Source organism: Platichthys flesus, chromosome 20 (assembly GCF_949316205.1).
Source record: "Platichthys flesus chromosome 20, fPlaFle2.1, whole genome shotgun sequence".
Taxonomy (NCBI): domain Eukaryota; kingdom Metazoa; phylum Chordata; class Actinopteri; order Pleuronectiformes; family Pleuronectidae; genus Platichthys; species Platichthys flesus.
Genome location: NC_084964.1, coordinates 15,845,274 through 15,856,281, shown reverse-complemented (window position 1 = coordinate 15,856,281; position 11,008 = coordinate 15,845,274).

The window sequence follows — 11,008 nt, the reverse complement described above, 5'->3', positions numbered from 1 at the left end:
ACCTCACGTCACCGATGGCCTTTTCCTCATCAGCCTGACTTTTCCTTCCCTTCAGCATTCAATTTTAAATTCTGTTCTATTTGTCGATGCTGATCCTTGTCAGGACGGAAACGATCATCAGAAAGATTAACGCCTCGCTGAGTCGCTGAGAGCGATTCTGTTGTGGACAAAAAAAAACACAATCTCATATTTTCAAGATGGATGTACCAGATTCCATCCAGCAAATTTTATTAATATTTCTTGTCGCGTATTGGAAGCCTCATTCCGGCTGGAAATAACAGACACAAGAAGCAATGAGGTAACAACCAATTCAGATTCTTTTTGCCTATTTCAAATCTCCAATGCATTTTTTACTGTGCACTGTAAAAATGGTTAAAAAAATAAAATAATTAAGATGTGTAGGATGTGTTTGTTTTGTACATTTACATTGAATTCAATGTAATTCCCCATATTTAACATTCAAGGCCATTAAACAATAAAAAAATCCAGTGAAAACTATTATCCCTGTTATATTAATTTACAGATTACTAAGTAGTTTACTGTGAATATTTGAAACCAGACCACCATCTTCCTCTGAGCTGAACTCAGTGTTGAAACAAAACATACAGCAGCTTCATAATGATGTAGAGTTTACAGGTGGATATTTTACTGCAGGATCATTAATCCTGTCGGCATTAGCTCGTTTCTGCTGCGTCCAAGTGGCAGAAAAACCCTTATTATTTCAGATTTACAGATCCCACTTTCCCTAATGAAGTGAGAGCGGAGGATAACTTTTTCTCCATGTGCTGGAAGCAGTTGACTCATCACGACAGAGTGAGACAGCTGGCCAATCAGAGCTGACTGGGCTTTATAGGAGGAGGAGGGGGACATTAAAGAGACAGGAGCTAAAACAGAGTGTTTCAGACAGAGGCTGAAAAGAGGAGCAGCAGCAATAGACAGTAGATGAGTGATAAGTAAGTGTTTTCTGAACATAAGGGCATGTCAAACTTTTCAAATAAGAATTTGCTCAGTGTCGTCAAAAGGCGGGCAGGCAATATTCCCGGCATTATTGCCCATGTTGAAGTTTGCGTTGGGTTAAATCAAACAAGCAGGGCAGTGGCATCACGTTGATGAATCCTAAACACGCCACGTCGTTCTCAATTTTCTCAACGGCTTAATCCGAGGACACAGTTCTAGAGTGTAACCACCGAGAGGCACTATCTCAGTGCGGCCTTGTAGTCATCAGTGCCTACATGTGGTCATGGGCGGGGGGAGGGAGGGAGGAGGGAGGAGGGGGCAGGGGGGTGCTCCTCTCTCATCTTGTCATCCCTCCCGTCCCGGGTTCCCTGACGCACCTCAGCCGGGAGAATATCCCGTGTGAACAATGACCAGCGAGGGGAAATTAAATAGAAAAGGAAACGACAGAAGGAGGTGAGACAAGTGCCCGAGGGGAGAGGACTCATATGAATAGAAGATGACCAGAGTTTAAGCAGGCAAAGCACACCTGAATTGTTTAGCAGGCGCTTTGTGCAAGTATGTATTCACACACACAGACACACACACACACACACACTTACACACACGCACTCTGTTCAACCCTAAACCTTCTGCCTGTCTTGGCAATTTTCTACTTAAGTACCTTCCTATCTGAACATTTCCTCCTTTTTATATGAGATGAAAAGATTTTTTTTTATATTTTCCCCTTGGACATTTCCATAAACCATTCAATCATGCAGTGGAATATTTCCTTTGAGCCCAGTTAAAAGAACACTGAGGTAACATTACAGAGAAAGGAGGAAAGAAATAGATTTTCACGGTGCGGTGTGTCTTCGGTGAAGTGCAGCGCGGCGTGCCTCAGCCTCCCGTCCTCCTCGTGCTGGAGATGTGAGCGCTCACAACCCCCCCCCCCCCCCCCCCCCTTTCCAAGACATCCTCTTCCTCCTGCCGTCCTTCCACAGGTGACTTTCCTCATATCAGCCCCCCAGCTGACTTGACAGGAAGCAGACAATGCCATTAAAAGCACCCTGCATCTGCCTGCCGAGGGCGTGGGGAGGAATGTTAAGTGTCCTGAGATCTGCCACTAAATGTGACAAGGGCATTTCACCACCTGACACAGAAGAGAGGCTCCACACCACCGGCCACTCTGTGAGCGTTACCTCCAAATGCTCTTCAGTCTTTTCATTTATTTGTTTTGAAATCTCAAACCTTCTGTTTTCAGCCAGATGGAATAAAAGAGGACATGTTAAGGACCCTCACAGCCTGTCATTAGGCCTCTATCACACACCGACATAAACAAATGGATGACGCGTCTCCACTTCCTTCCACGATTCCAGAAATGAAGCCAGAATATTCCAGAACCAAACATATTGGATTCTGAATGCTTCTGAAATCTGGTTCTGTTTTAAGGACGTTTGTCAAATCTTCTTTGGATACATCAACAACTTAATAATGTAACACAACTACCAACGATGACACAAATGAGAATTATGTAATGTCCTGTAGCTGTATAAATGATATTCTGTGGCCTCTGTCTCCAAATCTCTGAGGACACAGCAAATATAAAGATTTCTTTACAATCTAGTTCGTCGCTAGTATAAGTTTTTTATGTCTCAGTGTAAAGAGTAAACAGATGTATTTATTGAACCATACAAGCAATCACCCGTCGGAGGAGCCGGGGGATCGAGCCGCCGGCCCTCTGATTGGTGGAGAGCCCTCTTTACCTCCTGACCCACAGCCGTCTCTTGAGACTGTGTCAATAAAAGCTCCGATATGTTTTTGTCGGAGGGACATCGTTTCCTCCTCAGCCAACAGATACCACATCTCCCCGGTTTCCAACGGCAAGAAAGTTGAGACGGTCGGTTTCATATTGTAGCTGGTCTCCATGGAAATGCATCAAACTATGATCATTTTACATTTTACATCATTTTACCTTCAGATACAGCGATGGAATAACGGTGTGATTTACTTCTGAAATATGCCATCACATTTCTCAAACTGGGAATTCTCTGAAATAGAACTACCTCATGCACACCGCCCCCTTGTTCCTGTAATGATCTGTATGTCAGCACCAGCTCATCTGAAGCTTCTCATTCGAGCGGATTATTAGAGAATTAATGAAAACACGTACAATGTTGACGTTTTTGGACGTGGACGTGTCAGTCCTCAGAGGCAGGTTCGATCCAGAGGCACAGCATGAGGTTTCTTTTCTTCGTAAAAGATCATAGCACCACATGCTTCCACCGGTGGATCTACTGATGTTGAATTCTGATCTGAGGTCTGCTGCCTTTAGAAACATGAGCAAATTCACAAGCGAGAGAAAACCAGTATGTATAGGGCCTTAACTTTGGGATGTAACCTAATGGCCAGACCATGCAGTTACATATAAATTGTGCAGACTGGTGATTTATGCACACATTTGTTGACTGTGTCCACATTTCCTGGAGCGTCCACCATATCTCCAATTCCAGCATGCATGGTGAATACAGCAAGGTCACTCCGACATCACGTGGCATGTTCCACGTGTGGCGTGCCGTCATCATTCCCCCCGCGTCCATTAAAGCAAACATACTATCAAGTGAAATCTATTTGTGGCAGCTCCCCTGATATGCCATCACCTAAAGGATACACATGTTTATAATGCACAGCAGTCCCCAGCAGCGGGAGGGGGAGTGAAGCAAATCCCCTTTTCAGAACGCGGGCGTGAACGCCTTCTGATTGACCGCAAAGAATCAGAATGGCGGAGAAGCGATGTGTGGTAGGTCAGCGGCGGTCACCTGACGCAGCTTAGCGTGACTTCGAGTTCTGCCTCCCTCCTCATTTGTCCCTGAATCGGAGTTAACCACGCCACCTAAGTGAAATATTGCATTGGCAGTCGTTTTGCATACCACACATGCTTTGATGCCCTTCTCATCTGTATCACTGCAGGACAGGAATTGAGTTTCCTCTGGAAAATAGAGGCATGCTGCTCGCTTTCATGTTCGTCAACAGCCCCTACGGGTACGACAGCGGCAGGATGCTGACAGTTTTGAGCAGGATACTCGGGGGAAGGATTTTAATGTGAGGACACCGAAGCCTAAATTTGATCAGTTACTTATTCTGTCACAAAACTTGAAGAAGTAACTTATCCCAAAGACATTTTGATCACCCTCAACAGGGACGGATTCATGCAATTGTGAAGATGTCAAAGAATGAACAGATTTGAATATCTGAAAAAATAGTATATGAATACGGAAAAGAGAGATCTGCCAGAAAGCTTTATTGTCTTACCTGCCTACACCTCTGCTGCTGCAACTTCTGACAGAGCAATTGTGTTTAAAAGCTTTTCAGTTGGAATAAAAGAAAATATCCCCAAATCTTTACACTCATTAGCACACATTTGATCCTGTTTTTACAGCATCAAGTAATTAACACCAAACTTAGGGGGAAATGAACTGGTGAGAACTACCTTAAATAACAAAACATTAGTTGCAGTTAACTTTTTGTCTTTATATCTTTGTCCCTGTCCCATCCACTAACAGGGAGGAGGTGGTGGTTAGAACCTATACTGCAGCTCGCCACTAGGGACCATGAAGAAGCTTTGGCTTAATTTATCTACATGTATATGCCAACACTCAAACAGGAGTACATTTAAGCTTTTTTAGGCATAACAAGATACCTTAGAAGATTTAAACCTTGGACTCAATCCTTAAATTTCTACTTTCAAAGCTTCCGAATACTGAAAGCTGCAATTCATCCAGAGAGTGAAGAAGTTAATGAGCAAGTTTCTCACGTCACATGTTTCTCCTCTCTGAGTAAACAGGTTTCCAAGCTGCAAATTCTGACTCTGTTAACCAAGAATTAATTCTAAAACTTCCTCTCCCCCCCTGCGTTTCCCAATTTTTTTTAATTTCAAAGTCTGACTCAGTCGCCACATGACTTCAAAGACAGCAGAAGGTCTCTTGTGAATATTCCCTTAATCAGGACATAAAGTGTGAGTCTTAACAGGGTGGATTTCCCGCTGCATCATCACTTTAGCTCCAATATAAACACAGACACACACACACACAGCCGTGTTTCTAATTACTGAACAGTGAGAATAATCCACATTTGCTACAATAATTCTGTTACGAGACCGTGTGAGGGAAAGAGAAGCTCGGATTCTACTGTAATCTGATTTCATGTGGGATCGACAGCCACTGATACGGGTTCATCTTTGGGTTTGTTGATAAAACTGGAAATGTTTGGCTTTCTTCTTCAAATTTTGGGGTCAGTGTCTGGCTGGAGGCCGGGGAGAGAGATCTCAAATCAAATGTGAGATAAGAGAGAACTGCATTGTATATTTCAATGCTAACCACAGGCAGAACATATCATTAATAAAACAACAACATGACATAGAGATTATGTAATATCGTTGTTTAATTAATTATATGATTATCAAGTTGCAAGTTACCTGACATAATAAAGGTTCCACATGCTACATATCTGCAGCCGGTGCAGCTATAATACCGTCAATGCCATGATGATGTCGTCCAGCGCCATCTTGTTTAACAAAAACAGTAGTTACCATATTGGGAGAAGTGGGAGGGTAGAGCCTGACTGAAAGCGAGAGGCCCACCTACACCTCAGACATCCACCCATTGGATGGTTCTACCTATCAATCTCCAGTATCCACTCCCCGATGCAGAAAGGTTCTTTATCGTCTATTTGACTGTAAATGTACAAAATGAACCTCAAGCTGTAAATCATTTTAGAAGACGGGAAACCAGAGATTCAGACAATTAACTCAATGAGAGGTCGTTCTCACAGACGTCACTAGAAACTGACAGACATAGTGAAGTCACCCTCTAATGGGGAGTTGTACAGGTTTCAATCGCGTCGGGCCGATCCGGAGCCTACGTGATTCTTTAATTCCAGTCTGTGTTCAAAGCTGAAAGGAAACCACATTTTTCTGATTATATTTGGACACGAACCTTGAGATCTTTTTAGTGCCATTAGCGCTGCTCTACACCCCCCCCCCCCCCACACACACAATCTGCTGAGGGCAATCTGTTTCCTCAGCAACCTGTGAGAATTGTCTCCTCTGCTCTGTTGACAAACTGGCGATCATTAGTGCCCAGCATCTCGCTAACGCTTCTCACGACTCTTCATCTCCTTGACTCTGCTCTCTGCTGTTTCAGAACCAGTCTGAGCCTCATGCCCTTTTCTACTAAAAAGGAAATTATTCATCTTCAGCTTTCGCCTCAGATGTCTCTCGCCCTTTTTACATAGATTTGAGATCATTGGGCTGCAAAAAAATTCCACATAATTATGAACAGAAGTCCCGCTTCGAGGGTCGTGACGGACATTTTTAAACCACGCAGTGTAGTGCAACTTTTGATTAAACGAGAAATCCAATCTGGACACCTCAATCAATTTTAGACCAATTTTCCGAACTCCCATTCATGCTCGAAACGTTTGAGCTTCACATCAAATGACAAAAGATCCCGTGTGCCGACTCAAAGCTGCAAATTCTAATGTGCGAGTGGTGAAAAACGCCACATTTACTTGAAATCCTCATCCTGTGTGTTAATATTCCCTTTAATCTCCTTTCAGAGGATAGATCCTTGACCCACGTTAAAATGAGAGCTTCTTCAGAACAGAACCGATCAAGATTTATAGTATATTCTGCCTTTATCTGATGTGCTGAGATTAAATAGAATACAGACAATACTAGAGATGATGCAAACTGGAATAATTTATCTACAAACACTGATCAAACACTGATTCTCGGATCTTGGAGTATGTAAATCAATGTGTGTGTCACGAGGAGCTTTAGAATATTGAAGACGGTGACACAGTTAGAGTCTCTCTGCAGACTTCACACGCTCGTCACCCCCGCACACACACACACACGTCTTCATCTATGGAACTTTCAAGTTTTATTGTTCAACTGTTTTAAATCATTTCGCCATTGCTGTGACGCTTAACCTTGTTACTCTGCACGTCAGCACAGCCACGTAAGCAGGGCATTGTTTTAGTGTGTGTGTGTGTGTTTTGTGTGTGTGTGTGTGTGTGTGTGTGTACGGTTGCGAACTAGTAAGGAATATATCTGGGAGGATATCTCCAGGCAATTATTGTGTAGGAACTGATCAGTCAAAGTTTGTTGTCCAGGGCCACATCATGTGATAGCATATGGTAATTGCAATCATGAATAAGTCACAAAGAAGTCAGAAAATGCCATCATGCATAGTGTATAAATGAGTTTTTCCAGGATACCATGGTCGGAAGCCCCCTAACGAGGCCCATATGCCCAGTTGGCACTTTCTTTATTTGTTTGATGCCAAATGAAATGTTAGAAGAATAGAATGATTAAAAAAGCTCCTGCCACTGTGAAGTCGGAGAATGACATCATTACGAAATGTGATTATAACAATAGAAAATACATGTAGCATTTCTTAATTGGGGTACAAACAGTGCGCAGGTAGTGCATGACCTCTCCAGCGCTTTTCATTCATTGTGATAAACAGCAACATATTAATCTCTGAAGGGACCCGAGGAATTCCCAGAGGCATCAGGCTGCTGTTTGGACAAACAGGAACTGGTTGTGCAGCTCTGCTGGAACTTCAGCTCTCCTCTCAGGTGGCACTGGTGACACAACTTATCAGGCTTCAAGAGATAAAACAGGATCCCACATGAGGTGACTGCAGAGGACATGACAGAGACTCTGAGCAAAGCAAAGGAACTCAGAGTGCACAGCTCTGGGAGTTCGAACCCGAAGACTTTGATGACACTGGAGGTGAACGCGAGCATGGAGATCAGAGATGTGTGATCTGAAGCCACGGAGGTTTCTCAACACACCGGAGACCAGCTCTCCTTGTTGCCAGCCACCAAAGATCCTTAATGGAATCAGTAATATTCCCGGAGCCTGACGGAGCAGAAGCAGCAGGAGGAGGAGGAGGAGGCACGCAGATACAAGCCACTTGGCCCACCAGAGACGGTGATAAGAGGTGCTTCTCAAAGTCCTGCAGGGCCTCATCCAAACATTTACTTTAACAAGCCAACGGCTGTCAGCGTCACAGAGGCTTGCAGGTCCTCGTGTTGCCCTCGATTAAACTGCAGAGCAGGATGTGCAGCAGAAGGTTCAATATTTAGTTCGACACGAAGACTGAAAGTAGATCTCAGACCTTTGGACGCCATTTATTATATATGAATAGTTAGAGCATGCATATTCTTATACTTATACTAATGCATTCCCTAGGCTTTTACCATTACCCCTCACCATCAAAATTGAACTTACCCTAAACCCAATCCTAAACCTGACTCTAACCCTAAAACCAAGTATCAACTCTTAAACAGCTCTTTGGAAAAGTGTCCTAATTCCATAAGGCTGTTCATAATACAAATTATGATGACGGACTAGTACACACACACACACACACACACATGCACACGGTATAAACTAAGCTTTGTAATCATAACACATAAATATCCCTGTAAAAATATCTGCAATAATCAATAAGCTTTGACCCTTTGCATGTAAACATCAAGACAGCAGAGAGAAGCCTCTTTTGGATTAAATTCAATTGACACTATTACTCTGCAGCAGTGTTTTTCCTTTGCTTGAATTTAATTGTACTCGGCTAGTTTAATGAGACATTAAGCACAGGATACATTTCCAGGCCTCGATGACGTGCGTGTCAGTATCACTTGTGATGTGAGATTCCGAGGCTCTGTGTTTTTATGACTTTTCCTCCGATAGATCTGAACCAACAAACCCTGAGAAAAGTAGGAAGCACTGTCAAACCAAATAATCATTTCAGAGTGTTATGGTTGTTTTAATTAGTTCTCCAACACCCACATGTCTGGCCTGGTCGTTAAGAGAGTGTGTTATCAAACTCTGTTGAGCAAAATATGGGGATGTGATTCCCGATGGTGTGCTTAATGACCTGAGTATATTTCAAGATGCACTGGATTTTTTCTGCTGTCGTTTTTTTCCCGCAAACCTCATAAAACACAGGCCTGCTGGTTCTTTACAGACGCACCAGTGCTCACGACAAGTTTGACTCACCACCGAACTCACCACCGGCAGGAGTACCACGCCTGAGGTCGTACATTCCTGAGGAATCCATTACATATAGGTCCAGTACATTTGTGTTGCTGCATCAGGGAGTTCATGCCTGGTACAAAGTGGGAGTTTGTATTGAACAACAACAATCAGATACATTACGCACAAATAGCTCACAGTTCAGGGTTGAGATAAAAGGGACTAAAGGGAAAGGAAAGGGCCTTACAAATGTATCCATGTTAATACATGTAATTATATTTTTCGGGCTCGATCGAATGTCTTCTTATTTTTTAGAAGTTTGATGGGATCGTAGTTATAAAAATGGACGACGTCTCTCCACTTCCTCTCACTATCTCTCACTATCCAGAAAAGAAGCCAAAAATACCCACTAGGTGGCAATAGAGACACTTTGGCTTCACTTTTGGGAAGCAGCCATGTTGTCCATCTTTAGTTGGATCATTGGCCGTTAAACTACGAGGGTCGAATACGTCATGTTATCAACCACATAAAACCTTTTCTGACTCGTGCTGCTTGTGTCACAGGATGCGAGTCTCGGCCCCCAATAAAGGAAGTTGCATCATGGGAGAAACAAAGCTGCAGCTCGTGTTCCTTTGTGCCATCTGAGTTCTCTAATCTTGCCCTCACTTCATGCACAGTGGCAGTCCGTGTTTCCTCTCCATGACTGATTGATTTGCTGTGGCACTAAGATCAGGTCAGGTGGTGGTTCCCACGACAGGTTGTGGATTTAGCTCTTGCTTTATTAATGAACACAACATATCCGGCTGCCTTGTGAACATCCCGATGTCTTGTTTTCTATTTGTGCGGTCACTCTCCCGCTGGATTGTCACTCCTGTCAAAGTGCTTTGTCGCTATTGAATGGCTTCATGATTCGGATGATGCCGACTTCTGAAAAATGAAATAGAAGTAATTTCCCCACGCTGACAGAACAGAGCAATTTCCTCAGTGTCATGCACATAACACCCCTGTCAATCACGTGGTAAAACGGATTCTCCCAGAAGCCCTTGCTGTATACACTATACATTAACTATATAGTGAGGTCTTGGTGCTGCAGGGCTTTTTACATCCATTACGTGATGGATCACTTAAGCACTTGTCTTGGTATCTGCATTCTTTCATTGTACTTTGTGATTATTATTTCCAGGGGAAGCCATTCTACCATCCATCTCCACTAATATCACCTCCTCTAAAAGGAGCATCCTCTCTCATACGGATCCTTCTAATCCTTCTCTCTGTGTGTGTGTGTGTGTGTGTGTGTGTGTGTGTGTGTGTGTGTGTATGTGTGTGTGTGTGGTGGGGGGGGGGGGGGGGGGGGGGCTCATCTGATGGGATGCTTTCACAAATACTTAACAGACGAGCTGTAATGTTTGCATACACTCAGAACTCATCAGAGCTGAAAAGTGGTCCTATAGCTTCCCCCCCGCCTGGTTGACCAATGGTTATAAGAATGGAAACACATCCTGAGAGCCTCTCAGGATGTGACAAGCTGCTCCTGCCTGATATTCCTCCTCAAATTTCTTGGGCTCGGTACAACGGGATGATCCCTGTCTAGACCCCTGTCTGAGTGTAAATGACCACCCAGTCACATAAAACCCATTTTCAGTCGAGAAAATATAACCCCTTGAAATGCTTGAAAAGTCAAAGCATTACTTCTGAACTCGGTGCAAAGTAATTCTTTTTTAAATGTGAATTTAAAGTGATAACATTCTTAAACTTTAACACCCCTGAAAGAAATGTATTTCTTTTTACTATTTAATTCGACCATTGAATCCTGACCACGTTTAATTTATTTCTCCACCCTTGTATTATATATGCAACATATGGTTTATATCAGGGGTGGGGAACCTTTTTCAAATCCAGGGCCATTTCAATTTTTAAAACATCCTGTGCGGGCTGCACTAAATTATAGAATACATACATCAGACTGGCCTCTCTAATGCGACGGCTGGAAAACTGCTCTCAGACATGCACCGAACTCCAGATGCTCTC